Consider the following 21,697-nt stretch of genomic DNA (forward strand, 5'->3'; position numbering starts at 1 on the left):
TCATGTACAGTTCACTAAGTGCTTGGTGTAATGGGCCCTTGTCCTGCCATGTATCTAGGTCTATGGCAGTGACCTGTTCTTTGATTTCATGCAGCCATACCTGTTCATTCTGTTCTGGCCACTCACCCCTGACAAACAGTTTGTGAAGGTGGTGTTCCCTAGCCATATTGATCTCTACTGGGATTGCCATTTTGGAAATATCAATTTCCTTATGACTTATTTTAGGGTGAATTTACTTTTACAAACAGGCCCGATTTTTGGAGTATTTATTTTGAGAGGTGCTTGTACAGTGTAGCACAGTACGCCAACCAACCCAGCAAGATGTCTGTACCCTTCAGGCTAGTATGCTGTGTTAGATTGCCACGGGTGGTATCTCAAACTCAGAATCCCTCACAAGTCCCCAAAATCTGTTAAGGATTTCAATCAGGCACACACCCAGGTCTCGCCTTGCATGTAATGCACAAATGAAATACTTATTTATAATGTCTATAGGTTCAATATTCTGAATGATATACCAGTCATATCACACCCTTCTCAAAATACCCCCCAGGTCAGAGTGGACCAGGAATCAGGCTAGTTTGTAAAGATAAAGATGTATTTATTGATTTAATATTCAAATCACACATACATTTTAATACATATTGCACAGCCATGGTAGTGGCTGTGTAGTTATGGTTATGTTGCTGTTTCCATAGGAAGAGCCCTTTTTGGCTGGCTTATAAATTCGCTCTCCCTGGACGAATCCTCGCCAAACTTTGCAAAAAAAGTATATGGGTCGCTCAAAGTTTGGTGAGGTTTGGTCCAGGGGGGTCAAAGTTATAAGGGGACCCAAAACTTCTTTTTTTCCCATAGGCTGAATGGGGAAAAAACCTTTCTCACGGCTACAGTCCAAACCGCTGGACGGATTTTCACAAAATTTGTGGCAGGAGCAGCTGCTTGGTCCCAAAAGTGTGCTTTTGCAAATTCGGTGAAAATCCGTCCAGTAGTTTTTTTTTAAAAAATGACCAAAAAGTAGGTCACAAAAAATTAGTGATATCTATGTTCTGTCCGCGGACACACTTCCATGTTCGCTCCGCAGACAGTGTCCTGATTGGCTAATCAGCTTGCGTCATGTCCGTGGACATGCAACGTGTTCGCTGATTGGATGGTGAAGAGCGTGACGTGCGTCATATTTTTGGAAACGCCCACCATCTTGAATTTGTGGATGTCCGCGGACAGCGCGGTGAAACTGGGTGGAAAAATACTATTTAGTAAATTGTGTTGGCATGTAAGACTGTATGGGGAGGGTGGGGGAGTAAGGGATGGGTTAAATGTTATATTTATTTAGGTGGCAGGCACCCCTGTTGTGTTCGTTCTGACCGCAGACAACACGGGTGTCCTGAAATGTTCATAAATAAAGAAATTGGGGTGTCCTGAGAACATTACGCCTGTACGTATGATACATAGGCAAGTTGAAACTGTTCTAAGAACACATCATGTGTCCTTGATGTTCCTAAATAAACAAAATGGGGGTGTCCTGAGGACGCTATACCTGTCTGTACTGTTCGTAGGCAAGTTGAAACTGTTCTAAGAACACATCAAGTGTCCTGGGATGTTCGTCAATAAATAAAATGGGGGTGTCCTGAGGACGCTATGCCTGTCCGTATTGTTCATAGGCAAGTTGAAATTGTTCTAAGAACACATCAAGTTTCCTGGGATGTTTGTAAATAAACAAAATGGGGGCGTTCTGAGGACGCTAGACCTGTCCGTATTGTTCGCAAGCAAGCTGAAACTGTCCTAAGAACACACACGGTGTCCTGAAATGTTTGTAAATAAACTAAATGGGTGTGTCCTAAGGACGCAATGACTGTCCGTATTGTTCGCAGGCAAGTGAAACTGTTCTAAGAATACAGAAGATGTCTGAAATGTTTGTAAATAAACAAAATGGGGGTGTCCATATTGTTCGTAGGCAAGTTGAAATTGTTCTAAGAACATGTGTCCTGGGGTGTTCGTAAATAAACAAAATGGGGGTGTCCTGAGTACACTATACCTGTCCATACTTTTCGTAGGCAAGTTGAAATTGTTCTAAGAACACCTGCGGTGTCCTGAAATGTTCGTAAATAAACAAAATGGGAGTGTCCTAAGGACGCTATGACTGTCCGTATTGTTCGCAGGCAAGTTGAAACTGTTCTAAGAACATGTGTCCTGGGATGTTCATAAATAAACAAAATGGGAGTGTCCTGAGTACGCTATACCTGTCCATACTGTTCGTAGGCAAGTTGAAATTGTTCTAGGAACACACGCGGTGTCCTGAAATGTTCGTAAATAAACTAAATGGGGGTGTCCCGAGGATGCTATACCTATCCGTATTGTTCGCAAGCGGATTGAAACTGTTCTAAGAACAAGCGCCTGTTCGTAACAGTTTGTTTCGCTTGTGTCACACTTTTAATTAGTTTCAGGACCCGAACTGTGTCCGTAGAACAACAGCGCGCATGCGCAAAACAGTTTCAGTGCATTTGGTGTCCTGCGGACACCCGTTCCCTTCGCGGACATGTTCGAGGAGCTATCATGTGACCGCGCCCACGCTGAGCGTGTGTTCTGACTGCGGACACATTGTTCGTGTCCCTGAACAATTTAAAACTACCTTTTCAGGCAATTCACAATATTTTTCAATAATAAATCACCATAGCACAAGTCCCAGAAATTAATCCTGACTTTCTACATACTTTTTGGGACTTTTTGATCCTTTTTTTGGTGTTCGATCTGTTCGTGGACAGCGCGGGTGTCCGCGAACCACGCACAAGCACCCCTATAAAAGGCCACACCCCAGAGCTCATCCTCATTGTGTTTCTGGCTATCTTACAGAACACAGTGCATTTTTGCTGCCAATTTTCCAGATTTATTTCTGAAACCTGATGACATCCATGGCTGTACTACTGCCACCTGGTGCTACACCTGCCTCAGCACCACCCCCACCCACTCCACCACCACCACCACCACCTCCCAAAGGGCCTGAAGAGGGGAACAGGAGTGACGATGCAGAGGAGGATGAAGAGGATGACGAGAATGAGGTAGTGGAAGTCCCTACTATCAGCATTCGCTGTGAGTCTTGAGTGTGGTGGTTATTTACCATTCATGGTAACGACCTAAGGCGCGTGCGAACCAAGTCACCTGCAACCAGTGCAAAATGGTACTGAGTCGTGGGAGGGCTGGTTCGTACAATTTTGGTACGAGTACTATGAAGCGACACCTAAGATCGTACAACGCTGGGGCCGTTCGCAAGGTTGTACCTTGCGAGGAGCGTAGTAGGTTGACTTCCTCTACTACATCCTCCGTTTCCGATCCTGTCACCACAAGGAACATTCCTGTGGGACAGCGTATTCCTCCAACTGCCTCACAGGTCATTCGCAATGCTGATGACCCTTACCTTTCGAGGGTCACAGTTGTATGTATGTACTGTGACGCAGTACTCTGCAGGTGGGAGAGACTTCGAAGTGCTTTTGAGACTCTGGTCTCAGAGCACGAGAAGACCTGCTCACTACCTAAGCAAGGCCCACGCTACATCTTCCACTCTCCACCGCCCTTTCTTATCCCCGTGGTTGGTGTCCCCCCTTACCCTCCTTTTCCCTCCTCTCCTAGTGTGTCATGTGTAAAAAACCAACAAAAAAATAAAACAACAAAAATCAACAAAAAAAAGGCTCTTTTCAGAGCCGCCTTTCACGGTTTGAAAATAGAAGTGGAAAATAATTGAAGCAGGGCCTTGTGTATTTTTTAGAAGTCTGCGGACAGTTTGCGAACATCTAAAATTTTGGGGTGCTGCCCTATCATAATCATTGCACTTTTGTCTGGGAGGAAGTGGTGGCTCTGAAAAGAGCCTTTCGGTGGTGTTTGTTTGTGTTTGAAAAACTTGAAATGGTCTACACCTACTAAAAAATAGATGCTGTAATTCCAAAAAAGGTTGCAATGCATTTTGTACATTTCTCAGAAAAATCTGATTGCCAGCATAAGTAAGATGGACTCCATCTCTGCGAAAAATGTATGTGCTACGAAACATAATATTTTCATTGTGAAAAGAGGACATGCCAACATCTCTTAGAAAGGCACAAACAGCCTTATTGACATTGCGCCTCGCTTTCTCCATTTGTGGACCAAATGAAGAAGAACGCAGCTACATTTGTCTCTGCGCAATCTGAGAAAAAATTACTTGAGAATTTGGAAACATGTCCATGACCTTCCCACGTCCTTCTTTCATTGCAAATTGCAAAGAAATTCCAGACACATGTCCTAAAGTGTTCCCTCCACAATGGATTACAATTATGTTTGGATGATGTTCTGTCTCCAAAGTAGCACAGAGAGGTAGCAAGTCCAACCACTTCATTCCACATACTCCATGCCAGTGCACTTTCACATGTGGGAATCCAAGATCTACAGCTACTCCACAGCTTTCTGCATGCACCTTCAACCAATGTATCCATGAGTCTCCCAAAATCCAAACAATCTGTTTTCTGAAACACACAGCCATAGCTATCAGTTCTTCTCTCAGGAAAAAGAGTATCTGACAAACTCTCTCCTGGCACAACACACCCACTAAACTTTACTGACCAATCCCTTGCTCTGCTCATTCTCATTTGCATGCCTGCCAACCCCAAAATCCCAGTATGTAACATGCAATGTCTGCAGACTACCGCCATGTCCGCGGACATATCGTAACATGGACATCCCTTCTACCATTTCCACTTCACTCTCTGTGCCATACCCTCATTGGATATAGCTAACCAGTCACACAACCATCCACCAATCACATCCAAGACCTCTACATCTAACTCCATCATCATAGATCAGCACTTCAAATGTACTGTTAATCACTCTGAGTACAAGTGTCATATCATTGGAAAGCACCTTCTACAAGAAATACTGTACTAGTCTCCAAGATTTATACTTGCAGCTAGATGCATATCAATATGGATGAACACAAACTACAGCTATGCATATTTTCTATATAGTACACATTCAATTCTTATACATTCATATAAATAGATTAACTGACTTTTAACTTGTATAATCAACTGTCACTTCTAAACCTATCTGCTATTTAATTTCTTTTTACACACAAATTTGCAAAGCATGTTGAACTAATGTATTTCAAGTAAAATATAAAGAGTGCACATAGTCAAACAAAATTGCATGCACGCACTATGTTCAAATATCAAACAACAATACTTGTACAAAAACATACAAATCAATGTATAAATTAAAATCAGTGCTATAAACACACAAAATTACTACTTTGTTTCCTTTACAATTGCAGTGAAGACAACTCTCCTGAAAAGCAGCAGCAGAATTTGAAGTACAAACAACAACTAAGAAGAAACCTGCACATTCAAGACAAAAAGTAAGTTAAATACCACCATAATATTTTTACTATTACTCAAACACACTGTGGGGTTAATTCATGCTATTCCGGCACCTAAAAACAGAGATTGTGCACTATTCTGTCCACAAATCCCCATTTGCTAAACAGAGATTTACAGGCAGAATGGCGCACAAATCCCCATTTCTCGGCGCACAAATGACATAACTCAGCCCCTAGAATTTTAATATTATAGAACAAACAACTGTTTTAATTCAATACCATTAGATTTACTATTTGTGCTTCTCCTCACCACTAGCTTACTTTCTACTGTCATCTGAACCCCAGTTTAGTAGCACATAAATTCAAGAATACCCATTACAACTAGTTGTAGTTGCCCAATGCACAATCACACGCCATCACATACATCTTTTTCATTTTACTCAGGCACTCATGCACACAGCACACATACATTGCAGAACATCCCAACCATACCTTCTTTATTTTTTTCAACAGACCCTAAAGAATGCCTACCAACAATGAAGTCCGTAGAAAGCAACTCAGAAGTAGAGCAAATGAAAATAGAAGTGTCCAAAATAAGCATCCATCTCTAGCAGAATTTGTATAAAAAGTTCAAACAAAATAGGTAATACAGTCATTTAGCGAAATAAAACATGCTTCAAACAGAAACTTGCCTTACTCTATCAAAATGTAAAACGAAATAGAAAACGATTAACAAGAATTCAGCTAACACTACTTTTAAAATTGTTCCTATATATCTTGATATAGTACCAAGTAAGCATACCAAAAAAAGTATTTTAGTAAAAATGTTCCGTCACAGAGTCCTTCAAAATCTTATAAAAACAGGAGAGAAATCATGCACAACCCTTAAAACCTACCGTAGGAAATTAATCTGAAAAGCTTTGATAGACAGTGCAATCCTTTTCAAAAGAAAGTTATTTATTTTAGTGTTAAACAAAATGAAACCATTAACAAAACTAATGACTAAATTACAAAAAAGACTTCTCAATAAATGAAATGTCAACAAAAATAACTTCTTAAATATCTGTGGAGGTGAGTGGAGTCACACTACAAGCACAGAACCATATTTTAATGAAGAAGCATACAAACAAAAGCAAATACAATTGCCATACACAGCAGTGGACGAGGTTATGAAAAAGTTAATAATACCATAATGGAAGAAGAAATACTGCTTACAAAAATATCCCCAGAAAACTTAGAATTACCTCTCAAGTCAAATGAACCAGAACGTCTAGTATACAAATGGCCATGCACGTCAATGTGTAACATTCCCAAAAAATCTTTGAAGTCTTTACGCCAGTTCCTCAATCAGTATGTGAAAGGCAAAGACAAAATCAAAATTAAACTACTGCAAAATATGGATACCTGTCCAGTGCACAAGTACACAGGACTACAAGGACATTCATTGGCCTGTATTTCAGGTCCTACTTGCAAAACCACCTTCCATCATATCAAAATGATATCAACACATTCAACTATAAGAAATCTAGTCTATAAACTGTACTATGCTAAAAGTCCTGCTTCAGCACTAGCCAATTTAAATAACATTCTTCTACATGGTACAGCAAAAGACCTACTTGAAGAAATCAACTATATCCAGAAAAAATATTTTGGAAGTGAAAGCCACTTACAGAATGAAATAGCTTTACAACAAATTATCAACAATTCTACGCATGGCAACCTTCTACTACACACATACAAAAAAGAAATACTGAAGTTTAAAAGTACATCTGCTGAAGTATCAAACCAAGTGTGTATAAGTTGCCGCAGAACGTTTTATAAAAGTAACACAAAAACTGTAGACCTAACATACAAAATAGAAGACAATGAAGATTCTAAATGGTTTGAATTAGCTCTCTACCTTATATCAGAAAACAAATACGAAATAACTGACCCCTTCATACTTTGCAGTTACTGCACTACAAAAGTTGACAACAACCAAACTCCTTCACGTGCTATCACAAATATTTTGGAATTATTCCCACTACCAAAACCCCTACAACAACTCAATTTATATGAGAGCAGCATAATTCAAACAGTGCACCCCTTTCAAGTAATAATACGCCTTCAACCAAAAATAGCAAAATTACCTCCCTCTGAATTGGTGAAAGGTATTCGTGGCAAAGTAGTGTATTTACCATTAGATATAAAACAAAATGTGCACACTCTGGGAGTGCAATGTCCGATGGAGCATTCTTTAATTATCTTAGTAAATGGTGTACCTACAAAAGACAAAAGAATTTGGCAACAACTGGTAGACTTACATGAAGTTAGACAAGCCTTGCAATATCTAAAAGACAATAATGAATACTACAAAGAAATTAATATTGAAAAAAGCCTGAAGGAAACCACTGAAATAGTCACCAGAAACTGGTCAATTTGAGCTTCTAGATCCTGCTACAGTATTCAATACTTTAGACCATTATACAATTCACTCATTGCACTGTAATGACACCGTAGAAGATGCACTAGAAACGTACCAAATGCGACAAACAAAAGGATCACCAATCAGCATATGGGAAAAAAGTATAGAAGCACGTGCTTTTCCTCTACTCTTTCCTACTGCATCAGAATACCGCTCATTACGGATGTATTCGGAATATCCCAGATTTAGACAAAATGTGGAATACTTATTCCACCTACTCTTTGAAAGTGAGCTATCAACTCTATGTTACGGAGTTGCACACACATTAAAATCAGGAACCCACTTTCAAAATATGTCAGCTACACAATTATTACAAAAAGTGCAACAAAAAGATGAGGTTTTAGAATCAAGTATTACAAATCTATTAGCAAACATGCGTGGTACTAAAGAGTACTGGTTCCAACGTCATGGAGATGTACGTTGTATGATAAGAAACCTTGGCCCACCCACTTGGTTTGCTACATTAAGTTGTGCAGAATATGCATGGGAAGATTTACATGATTTCCTACGCATATCAAACAAAATCAAAACAAACATAGATATACTAACACCTGGAAAACTTTGTTCTCTAGATCCTGTTAATGTTTCAAGATATTTTCACCATTACTTCATTGCTATGCTACACTTTATTTGTAATAAAACTGTTCCTCCCCTCAGAGAAGTGCAACACTTCTTTTGGAGAAAAGAATACCAAGCCAGAGGAGCACCACATATCCACATGCTTTTATGGATTAAAGATGCTCCTAAATTTGGTCAAGACAATGATGCTACTGTGTTACAGTTTATCGAAAAATATGTCACTTGTGAAATTCCATCGGAAGCAACAAATAGTGATCTTCATGCACACATTTTACAATTTCAAAGAGACAAATGTGGCAAATATTGTTGTCGCAAATACAAAACCAAAGGGAAATACTACACCAAATGTGCTTTGGTTTCCCTAGACCAGTTACAAAAACAGGTCGAGTAAACAACTTCATGTCTTCAGTTAGACATAGGCCCTCATTACGACCCTGGCGGAAATCGAAAAACGAAGGCGAAATGTAATACCGCCATCGAATACCGCTCGGTGCGATTATGACCCGTCACCGTAAAGTACGATGCCATTAGCGACACCGTAGTGAACGCCAACGCTAACTGCACCAAGTACGCGCACGCGCGCCATGCAAAACCGTAATTACCACCATGGCGCAACGGTACGCGAATTCTGACCCTAGCGGACATTCACTTAACGCCATCAAGCATGGCGGAAAGTACCATTCCGCCATGGTGAGAATTACGGCATCGTGAACCAACCGTAAATGGCCCTACTGAGTGCCTGTACACCACTCCCTGCCCACATTGCACAACTCCTCGTAGGTGCAATGAAGTTACACAATGCAACCAGTGAAATGTACAAGTCACCCATGCATGCCAACGAACAAATGAATGTAGGGGCTCCAAGTGCCTTGTGAGTGGGCATCCATATTTGGCATGTCACCATTGCCTCACTGATGCAGCACAGGCATGTGATGGTTCAAGTACAGCAATATGAACTGAAATATGAGATAAAACAACAACAGGCCCCCATCGCTTGACACCAGTGTAAGGCAACATTCAAAGCAGTATCCTGAGGGAGACTGCACCAGCCCTGTACTCTTGCCAGTAAACAAACCAACCATCAGCATAAGCATGTACCACACAAGTTGGCAGAGTGACTGAGCAGCCAGGCTCATCTCAAGAGGGGCCAATGGGAGCTGCAGGGCACAGATTGCACGAATACAGAAGCTATTCCAATGAACATGACCTCAGTCTCCCTCCAAGAAACGCATGCAAACACAGGCACCTGTGACCAGCCATTTTCTGATAATCACATCATTCCACCAATCCACCTGGCTGACCGGCATCTGTTACACAAAAGCTAATCCCCCGCCCCTGAGCATGACATCATTAAAACAGTCATAATGGCAGCCCCTATCCCTGACCTTACTGGGCTTCCTAGGCAAACGCGGCCAGTACAGTACCACGCAACTATACTCATAAGCCGGAACCCAATGCAGATCTTCTCACAATAAATCGCTCCACAAATAGGAATATGCCACATTACTTGCAAAGAATAACGCTACACGGTTAATATCAGAATAAAAATTTAATGCACATCAAATTCACCAAGCCCATACAGCTATTAGGTCATAAACTCCAAAATACTTTTTCATTACTGTGGGCTGCATCCGCAATAAATGACCAGCTTCTTCTTGTGTGACGCCCTGTTCCTTCATGGTACACAGGGGCTACATTCACGTTCAAAAAGGCAACATGGAAGCGCCTAGAACCGCAGGGCCGTCCCATTAGGTAGGCACTAGTCCAGCTGAAAGGTTGATATGTTGCTCCTAGCCACTAGTACTGCGTAAGGGCATGTGGCCCATTGGTGATCGTCCCATAAGATCGTAATGGTGCTCCACTGATTAACTCGAAGCAGCAGGTGTCGGGAGTAAAAGCCATCTGCAGGAGTGGCATACAGATGGCAGTGGCAAAAGGGGAGGAGATACCTGTCACCCAAATGAAATGAAAAAGAATAGTATGGGCATCAGAACTTCATTTGTATTACTCACTTCAATGATCACACTAAATCTACAGCCATATGCATGCTAGCCCACTCAAAAGGATTATTTCCACCCAAAAATCACTTGCGAATCATAACTATATAAATCGAGGTGAAAACACTATTACAAACGAGTGTTTGTGTGCATGCGTCTGTTAAAACAGAATCCATTAGATGGGATTATTAACGTGCATAGACACAAGTGTTTGAAGGCGCGTCGAGACAGGGAGGGTTCAACAAGGGCAGATAGACGATGGTCCCACTATGGCAGCTCTGCATCACATAGCGCAGGGGAGGCGATAGATTCCAAAAAGCCATGTACATGGCAAACTCTCAATTAAATCATCTGTCCATGCATCCATACATCATTCCCTCATCCCGGTATAAAAACGCCTGATTATTTACTCACATAACATTTGAAATTTTCATTGAGTCTGTGCGTAATGCAGTCTGCAAAATCCACTGTGCTCCAGCCCGGAATTCTAGTGTTGTGAAGTAACATGTATTTGGGAACGTCCTGCCTTATCGTCCACTACGCTATTGTGCATCCCATACTATTCATATCAATCATTGCATTCTCGCCATGGCCCCTGTCCCAAGGACATTAAACAATAGAACGTTATATTTGCAGTCAGACCTGTGGGCGTCTCCTCGCCGCTAGCTGAAAACCGAAAGTGCTGTCCTTCGAATTCCGCATTTGCAACATCACGTCGAAAAGGCATCTGTGACCGCTTGAAATCACAAATTCATCCATGTAGTGCGGCAGTGTGTGAAAATGGCAACTGGGTTCACTCACAAATGGGACGCCCCGCCCGTCGGTGAACCTCGGTACAGTGCTGCATGAGGATCCACCGTTAATCGAGTACTACATTCCACTGACCCTTCACAAGTTTATTTGCGACTGCAAAGAGAGTATGTGAAACAATGGGACCATAGCAGAATGAACATATAAACCAATATTTCACTGCCATTGGGATTAAATACATGATTGTAATAGCAAGATGACATGCGTCAAATTGCAGCGTTGTGTGCGGGACGTGCTCGCCCAAAGGGGATTGCAGCTGGCACAGGTGGAATGAATCACCACAGGTGGAGGGTATACAGCCTGAAAACACATAAATTGCACACCCAACCCCCTCCCACAACCACACCCACTCCAAAATGCTACCGGCAGGACTAGCGATGTTGGCCCTGGGGGACCTGATAGCACTGCAAGTACTCCAACTTCAAGAAGAAGACGAACACCAACTACTACAACAACCGGCCGCACAGAGGAGACGCAGGAGGAGGAGGAGGGCAAGGCAGGGCCAGCAAGGCCCACCAGCACAGCCACTACCACCACGCAGGCAGCCCGCAATCCCACGCCTCCGAGCTCATCCGTTCAACCTCACTGCTGAGCAGATCCACACCCTCTACCGTTTGGACCGGGACACCATAACCGCCATTGTGAACATGACACACGCTGACCTTGTCAGCATGATAGATAGCCCAACCGCCATCCCACCCCTACTGAAGGTGGTGTCTGTACTCCACTTCCTGGCCACAGGCACCTACCAGCACACAGTCGGACAGTTGCATGGCATTTCACAGCCACTGTTGTCACGGACACTATTGCAAGTGCTCGATGCCCTCCTGAAGCACGCAGACGACTACATCTCTTTACCACGCTCGGAGCAGGAGATTACAAACACAAAAGTGGGATTCCATGCACTTGCCGGCATACCGGGTTGCATTGGTGCCATCGACTGCACCCATGTGGAATTGGTTGTCCCACATGCCATGGAGGTCCAGTACCGCAACCGGAAACAATATCATTCTCTTAATGTACAGATGGTGTGTGACTCCAACAGGATCTTTACACATTGTTGTGCCCGATTTCCCGGATCAACCCATGATTCTATGGTCTTGAGGAACTCTACAATACCACGCTACATGGAGCGACATGCAGGGAACAGATCCTGGCTACTCGGTGAGTCTCATTTCATGCATGATAATGTGGGGTATGTGATGCGGCAATGACCTGGCAGGAAGGGGGGGGATGCGTACGTAGCAATGTCATTCCACAAACATCCTTTATTGTCCACATACAGGTGATGCCGGGTATCCACTGAAGAGATGGCTCCTTACACCACTCCGGAACCCACAGAACCAGCATGAGGAGGACTACAACCATGCCCACTCACGTACCCGTGTAGTCATAGAATAGGCATTCGGCCTACTGAAGGCTCGTTTCCGCTGCCTCAGCAGGTCTGGCGGGGCACTCCTGTACCGCCATGAGAAGGTTGCAAAGATTGTCATGGCATGTGTCATGCTACACAACATGTGCGTACGTAGAAATGTGCCCATGCCCCCTGACGCAGAACTGCAAGCACCTGAAGATGGTCATGATGAGGGTGGGGATGTGGCAGCACCTCAAGGAGTCCACGAGGCACAGGAGGCCCGTGAAATTCGTCAGAATATCATAGATTCATGCTTCTAGCACTCACGCCTGGTGGCTGATACATGGACACGGGACTTGTGGCACTGTGTGTGTCTGGAACATGCACAATGTGGACTGTACGCCTATAAAGCCCTCGTACACAAAGATCAATGTCCACACATCTCATTGGATGATTATGAATTGTTTATAGCATATGTGAAATTATATTACACACCCCATCGACCCGCCACCCAAGAAAGCCCAACACCCCCCTCCACCCTCCTACCTCCCCCCCGAACACCAGTGTCCAAAGATGCTCATTGTCAGTGGGCAGATGCTATTGCAAGCCCCCTCTCTGGGTATCAGGGGCACCCCTGCATGTGGAGCGCAGGTTCCTCCCAGATCTACGTTGGGGGCTGCCCTGGACGGAACTTGCAACGGATGATGTCTCTGCCTGCTCACGTCCATGCATGTCCCTAAGGGTTTGTGAGAGCTCAGTGAGCACACGGCGCACAGCGGCAAGTTCACCACATACGTCTTTGGACGTCGCATGCAGTTCCCCCCTCAGGCTCTCGGTGCTTCTCTCCATTTGTACCCTTAGTGTCTCTGTACTTCTCTCCATTTGTACCCTTAGTGTCTCTGTACTTCTCTCCATTTGTGCCCTAAGTGTCTCAGTAGATGTTTCTATGGCTGCCTTAGAACCCCCACATTCATCAGCATGCTCCTTGAGGAGCGTGGCCAGTTGCTGCTGTTGCACGATCACCTGGTCGAGGGACTGTTGCCTCTGCTGGGCCATGCCCATTTGCGGTGGTGTCACAGAGGGGCTGATCACCTCATGTTGCCTTGCCACAGGGCTTGTGGGGGATGGCCAGTCGTCGTCTTGTGGGTGCCCCTGCGTGGTATCCTCATGGTGTACGGGATGAAACAAACAGGGGGATTGAGACAGGTCATGGATGGGTCCTACATCGACAGCACTGTTGTCTGTGTCGGAGCATGCTGGCATTAATGCAGTGTCACCTATGGTGCTGCTGCCACCAGAAGCAGTGCCTTCTGTGGCATCCATTGGGGGGACCTGTGGTGCTGCTGTTGTGGGCATGCTGGCTGCTGGGGTGCCTGTTGAAGTCCCCTCCTGTGTGCTGCCACTTGATTTGTGCTGCTGCCGTGTCTTGATCCGTGCAGCTGAGGTGGAGGGTCTTTGGCCGTTGGTCTTGGCCCTCTTTGCAGGTGTGCTGGTAGGGGTGTCCTGAAGCTCGTCGTTTGAATCGGACCCTGTGGTGGAGTAAAGGAGGGCGAGCGTTATTTATGGGTCTGTGGAAATTGGAATGGCAATGTATCACATGCATTGGGTGGTACCTGAGGGTGATTTGGGTCAGGGCCTTGGAGGTGGTTTCATTTTTGTGTGGATTGAGGATGCAGTTGTTTTGCAGCCTGCAGTTAGGGTGTGCATGCTGCACGTGTAGAGGGTGTTTTTAGGATTTTTAATTATTTATGTATTTAATGTGACTTTTAGAGTGCGCTATCAGGCCAATGTATGTGGACGTTCTCCTGGACATGTGTTTCTGTTGCACTATGTGGACACATGGTACTTCACATGATTGGACATTGTGGATTTAGCATTGTTTTATTTGGCCCACCTACCTGATTCTTCGGATGTCTGCACTCCTTTCTCCATCCCTCCGACTCCCTCTATACTCTCCATTCCAATGGTGGAGGCACAGATTTCTTCCCAGGGGGTCAACTTGATGGGTGATTCCGATCCTCCACCGGTAGCTGTGGCAATGTTACGGTTGGCTGATAGTATGCTCCGTACGCGTATCCGCAAGTCGTCCCATCGCTTTCTGCATTGCTGTGGGTTGCGGGGTGCGGTCCCCACCGCACTTACCCGCTGACCCACCAGGGCCCATATGGCCTTCTTGTTCGCAAGTGCCGTCCTCGTCATTTGCGTCGAGAAGACGACGGCAGCATTCTCCTGGAGGGTCTCTGTGAGCACGGTGAGTTCCTCATGGGAGAAGTGGACCTGCCGCTTGCGGTCGCACGCTTTTTTAGCAACTTTTCCCATTTTTATTGTTAACTAGGGTGGCTAACGGGTTGGGATGTGTCTCAGGGTCGGATTTTTCATGGTTGTGTTGGGATTCGGATTTTATAGGTGTACGGCGTCCTGTTTCCCGTTCCGGCCCCATGTTTTTACTTCCGTTTCCGTATATTTACGGTCACCGTATTTTGCGATTACCGCTCATTACGGTGACCGCTATGATGGGTGGCGGAATTGCACCTAGGGTGCCGTACGACGGCGGTGAGGGGCGTTTTGGGGACATTTCCGCCATTGCGGACTTTGCACTTCCACCATGGCGTAATGCTCGTGCCCGATGGGTCAGAATTAGCCGCACTTTACTCCATCGTGCAATGGCGGAAACGCTATTTACGCTATGGCGGTCAGGTCAGTTACTTTCCGCCAGGGTCGTAATGAGGGCCATAGTGTTAAAGGTAAATCACCTAAAAATACATATTACATAAAAAGAACAGAAGAAGAAAGATATATCAATGATTACAATGCAATCATTGTCCACTTATGCAATGCAAACATGGATGTGCAGTACATTGCAGACAATTCCACTGCAGTTGCACAATATGTTACAGCATACTTAACCAAAGCAGAACTAACAGAGCTCCAAGACCTCTGGAATGACCTGTCATCAGACAAACCACTGTCTCAGAAATTATACAGCTTGGGCATAAAAATGCTCGCCCAAAGAGAATGTGGCTCCTATGAAGCAGCAGATCGTTTAACTGGTACTGCTTTGTATGGAAAATCTGAAAATATACTATGGCTAAGTCTTAGTCCTGCTAAATCCAGAAAAAAGAGTTCTCAAATCATACGACGACATAGAAACAATAGCCAAACATGATCCCAACAGCCAAGACATTTTAAAAAACAATTTGCTGGACACATACTACCCAAACAGAAGTACCACTTTGGAAACCATGTGTCTATACCACATAGCCCAAAAAACGTCACATACAAAAATAATATAAAACCTGATTCAAAAAAGGTAGATACAGAGTGTCAAATTGTGAAGGCAGCTTAGTAAAACTCACCAAACCAAATTTAATGAATCATATCAAATTGTCATTAAAGACTCCTCAACATAAAGAACTATATTACATGTCCCTGCTACAACTCTTTAAACCATGAAGAAAAGAAGAAGAAATACTAGATAACTATGAAGATGCTTTCAAAGCAAATGAAAGCACTATAACTGATGTAAACTTTACACACTACAAAACAATGTTGCACAATGAACAGCAACACGAAGAAGAACTCCAGGCCTAACTAGATAAGGACAATCCTGACAGTAGTCAACCTTCTGTAACAGGAAGCCAAGAACCACTGGGACAGCCACTAATAGCAAATGAGGCAGAATTAGCTATGACGGAAGTAGAAAACACCATGTGTCAGTATGAAGATAAAGAAGAATTAACTATACTACAATCAAAACTAAACAATGAGCAACATAGCATTTTTCAAGAAGTAACAAAAGAAATTGCACATGGTGTACAACATGGTGTACAACATGAAAATAACGAATGTACCTGCCAAAATTACAAACCTATACTACTGTACGTCAGTGGTGAAGCTGGTTCTGGCAAAACATTCTTAATCAAAATCATCAGCAAATTCCTTCAACAATTGACAAACAACAAACTGTCAGTTGTTGTCACTGCCCCCACAGGTTTAGCTGCCTAGGTGTTGTCACTTTACACAGATTACTACTCCTGCCAGTAGAACACCCAAACAAATTAGACTATTACAAACTTTCTACAGAAGCTGCAATGGAACTACGCAGAGTATTAAAATAAATGAAAATGCTACTAATATATGAAGTGAGCATGGTCTCCAATCTAATTTGGCTTTGATTCACCTCAGATTACAAGAAGTACTCAAAACAGATTACGAAGAGCTATTTGGAGGAAACACATTATTGTTTTCAGAGATCTTCTTCAATTAACACCAGTGAAAGGTCAGCCTATTTCTGAAACCTTAGGACACAAACTCTGCCGTAAAACTGTTGACAGCATAGGAAATGTCAAGCTTTGGCAACATTTCCAATACAGAGAATTAACAGAAAACATGCAGTAATCTGCAGATCTCACTTATGCCAACATCTTAAAAAGTATTAGAAGTGGTGTACTATCTCAAGAAGCACAAGCAATATTGAAAACCTGGCACATTCATGCACTTTATGGCGATAATGCATATGCTACGGACGTTATGGAACAATTAGGCAAAAAAAATGTCAATTGTATGGCCTTAATGCCATCTCTTGCATGCTGTTTCAAATTCAATGAAACAATGTTAAAACAAGAAATGCAACCAATAATTGAAATTAGCACCACAGAAAAACTAGACATACATGGTATGACACTACTCATGTGTGAACAAGCCACAACAAGACTAAATAGTTTAGAAAATTCAATCTCCAACACAGCTGGATTTGGAAAAATATTAAAATTATCCTTAAATTGCAGAGTAATGCTTAAACGTAACCTTGACATGGATCAAGACTAGTTAATGGAGCACTGGGTACAGTTGTTGGCTTTCAAACATACCCACGGGACAACAACATTCAGTTTGTCAATATTCTCTTTGACAAACTTTCAGAAGTGAAAAGGATAGGACTCTCAACAGCTCGATTCCTTCTCTTCAAAGACATGTATGTATGCAGAGAACAATTTTATCTAACTCTTGCATACGCAGCCACCATTCATAAATCACAAGGTCTTACCCTAGACAAAGCATTGATAGATATTGGTAACACAGTCTTTAAAGAAGGCATGAGCTACGTAGCACTATCACGCTTACGTACACTTGACGGTCTATTTCTAATCAACATTGATGCAAGTAAAGTCAACGCTGATATTCCTTGCATTTTAGAATACAATAGACTTTGTTCACTATACACCCCCATCTAAAAACACATCCTGTTCCACAAAAACTAAAACGTTGTAAAAGGAAACTAAATGAAACAGAAATGCAACAGGATGTCACTGCAAATCCTCCAAAGAGAGTAAAACAAACTAATACTTCATCAAGTACCACAAGCAAAAAAGAACCTATTAGGGAAAATGAACCAGGTACTTCTTCAAAGAAGGAAGAGAAACTAAAAAAAAACACTCAGATACAGAACTACCTGGTCCATTTAAACTTTCAAATATTACTGGTGTAAGTTGCTACGCAAATGTAGCAATGAATATTCTATTTCGATTACCACCAATTGTTGACAACATTTACTTACACAGTACAGACCAATTGTGTTTGCAAATGTTAGTACTTCATAGAAACGCAACAAACAATCCTGACAACACGTATAGTGTTTATGGAATAAGACAACAATTGGACTACTGTTCTGCAATGGTGAAATTCACTATAAACTCACAGGAAGATCCACAAGAATTTCTAATGTACTTACTACAAGTACTGGAAAACAAAAACATACCTATAAATGAAATCTTCCAGAGTTCATACATGTGGAAACATACATGCACTCTCTGCAACAATGTGAAACAAGAACAAATCCCCAATGAGCACTTCATGTATGTATCAATACCTAATTGTGAATCCGTTCCATTTCAGCAACTTGTACAAAATGCAAACCATGGTAGATTATGTACTACCTGCAATTCGGATAAGCGCTCCACCTTACTAATACAAACACATAGTAAATACGTAATACTAATGCTTCTACGTTACAATGCAGATGGTACCAAAAACAACTGCAAGCTGACTGGTTTCACACATGGTCAAGTATCACTTGGTAAGAAAACCTTCACAACAATAGGTATAATCTACGACACAGGAGCCACAACCAATGCAGGTCACTATACTGCATGTATAAAAAAATGTGGATGGTTCGAATGTAATGATAGTACCATTACTCTAAAGCAGAGATTACCAGCAAATCTTACAAACGCTTATTTAATCTTCTTAAAAACAAAATTAATTAACTAATCTGTACTTAAACATTAACAAAACTTCTGTTAAAAAATGATAAACTGTTAGAATATGCCAATAGCTATCTAGCTGCCTCAAGATTCTACAACAACTAAACAGATAAATGAATACCACTAAGTTATATCAAACAATAGACAGTTAGAATACGCCAATTGGTATCTAACTGCCCCAAGATTTTACAATATCCAAACAGATAAATCAATACCACTTCATTATAACAAAAAATAGACTGTTAGAATATGCCAACAGGTATCTAACTGCCCCAAGATTCTACAACAACTAAACAGATAAATGAATACCACTAAATTATATAAAAAATAAACAGTTAGAATACGCCAACTGGTATCTAACTGCCCCAAGATTTTCAATAACCAAACGGATAAATTAATACCACTACATTATAACAAAAATAGACAGTTAGAATATGCCAACTGGTATCTAACTGCCCGAAGATTTTACAATATCCAAACAGATAAATCAATACCACTTCATTATAACAGAAAATAGACAGTTACAATATGTCAGCTGCTCCAAAAATCTGCTACAAGCCAACATAGCCGGTCAAGTGGCACAGCGAGTAGAGCGCTCGCTTTGACATCAGTGCAGAGCCTGCGAACGCAGGTTTGAATCCCGGCAGCGCCAAACTCAGCGTTTCATCCTTCCGAGGTCGATAAATGAGCACCACACACCGTGGGTAATAATAAGCAGCGCTCAGATACCTGAGGGTTCGTAGCGCTATATAAATGCCAAATTATTATTATTATTATTATAGAACATTACCCAGAAACAACAAGTGAACACTGAAAACAAACAAACAAATAGACTGTAGCATAACAAGAAAAGTTTTTTTTAATCCAACATGGATTTTTTTTTCTCACAGACCCAATGATTTTCGCAACAAACACAGAACCTGAGCGAATTGCACAGTACACTGGTTTGTAATCTACTAAATACGAGAGTTACAAAAAAAATGTTGATTATTCAATGTTATAAGTCGTTACAAAATACCAATACTAACGTGATATTTTCTTTTATCACAGAAATTAACAAGGAATATATGTACTCCAGTTACTAAACCAAACGGTAAGTATATTATAATAAGTACAACCATCGCAGCAAATCACACCCATAGCGACTTATAACTTCAATGTTTATAAATTTGGTCTTGGCCATGCACCCAAGACTCTAGGCCCTGGCCACAACCACCGCAGCATATCACACCCATAATAGCTTATAACTTTGGTGCTTATAAATTTGGTCTGGTCCATGAACCCAAGACTGTAGGCCCTGCCCACAACCACCACAGCATATCACACTCATACTGGCTGATAAGTTTGTTGTTTATAAATTTGTTCTTGGTTCCCAAAGTTGTAAGCCACTATGGGTGTGATAAGCTGCGGTGGTTGTGGCCAGGGCATAGAGGCTTGGGTGCATGGCCATACGGCCATGCACCCATACGGCCATGCACCCAAGCCTCTATGCCCTGGCCACAATTTTAACTATGCCACCGCATACATGATGAGTGTTCTTAGAACAGTTTCAACTTGCCTACGAACAGTACGGACAGGTATAGCGTCCTCAGGACACCCCCATTTTGTTTATTTACAAACATTTCAGAACACTGCTCGTGTTCTTAGAAGAGTTTCAACTTGCCTGCGAACAATACGGACAGGCATAGCGTCCTCAGGACACGCCCATTTTGTTTATTTACGAACATTTCAGGATACTGCCTGTGTTCTTAGAACAGTTTCAACTCGCCTGCGAACAATACGGACAGGCATAGCGTCCTGAGGACACCCCCATTTTCTTTATTTACGAACATCCCGGGACACTTGATGTGTTCTTAGAACAGTTTCAACCTGCCTACAAACAGCACGGACAGGTCTAGCGTCCTCAGGACTCTCCCATTTTGTTTATTTACGAACATTTCAGGACACCGCATGTGTTAGTTTGATTGCGGACATCCCGGACACGGAATGTGTTCTTAGAACAGTTTCAACTTGCCTGCCAACAGTACGGACAGGTAAAGTGTCCTTAGAACACCTCCATTCTGATTAATGGGGGACATCCCGAACACCAGGTGTGTTCTTAGAACAGTTTCAACTTGCATGCAAACAGTACGGACAGGTATAGTGTCCTTAGGACGCCCCCATTTTTGTGTCTTTACGGACATTCCGGACACCCGCACTGTCTGCGAACACCTCAACTGCTTTTTTAAAAAAAAAGAAATGAATTAGGACACAATATAATAATTTTACTTTATTATATATGGATGTTAAATTTATGACAGAGAAGATGAAACAGAAACTGAGACAAACACAGGAGAATTGGGGTTTCAAGAGGATTCATATGAGGTGAAGAAGGGATGGAAGTCTCATCAAAATGTATTTGTTCATGGAGAGGGTTTGGGGATAATTGGCTGGGATATGGTGAGGGGGGACAGGTGCATGTGGGACATTGGTATCTAGTTTTTTCTTTCAAGTGATCCTCCACAAAGTTTTTTAAATTGTTGACATTTTCCATGAGTATGTCCATTTATTCATCCATGTACTGGAGAATCCTATACAATATTTATTTTTGTTTACTATTTTCAATGTTTGTATGGTCTGTACAAAAAATTAATGTATATGTTTAATGTATTTAAAATAATATTTATTATTTGGTTTATACAGAAAAGTGTCTACCATTAAGTTCACTATCTTCAGACATTTCCTCACGTGGGAAATGCTCCTCTAGCCACTCCAGAGTACTAGACATTTCTGTGAAAGAAAAAAAAATATACATTTTTTTGTATCTAATACAGACATTTTAGAAATATATGAGTAAATGAAGTACACTTACTAGCTTCTGGTAAGGTGTGTTCTTACTGGTCTGTAGATCTGCTGTTGCTC

Source organism: Ambystoma mexicanum, chromosome 5q (assembly GCF_040938575.1).
Source record: "Ambystoma mexicanum isolate Mex_15411 chromosome 5q, UKY_AmexF1_1, whole genome shotgun sequence".
Lineage (NCBI taxonomy): Eukaryota > Metazoa > Chordata > Amphibia > Caudata > Ambystomatidae > Ambystoma > Ambystoma mexicanum.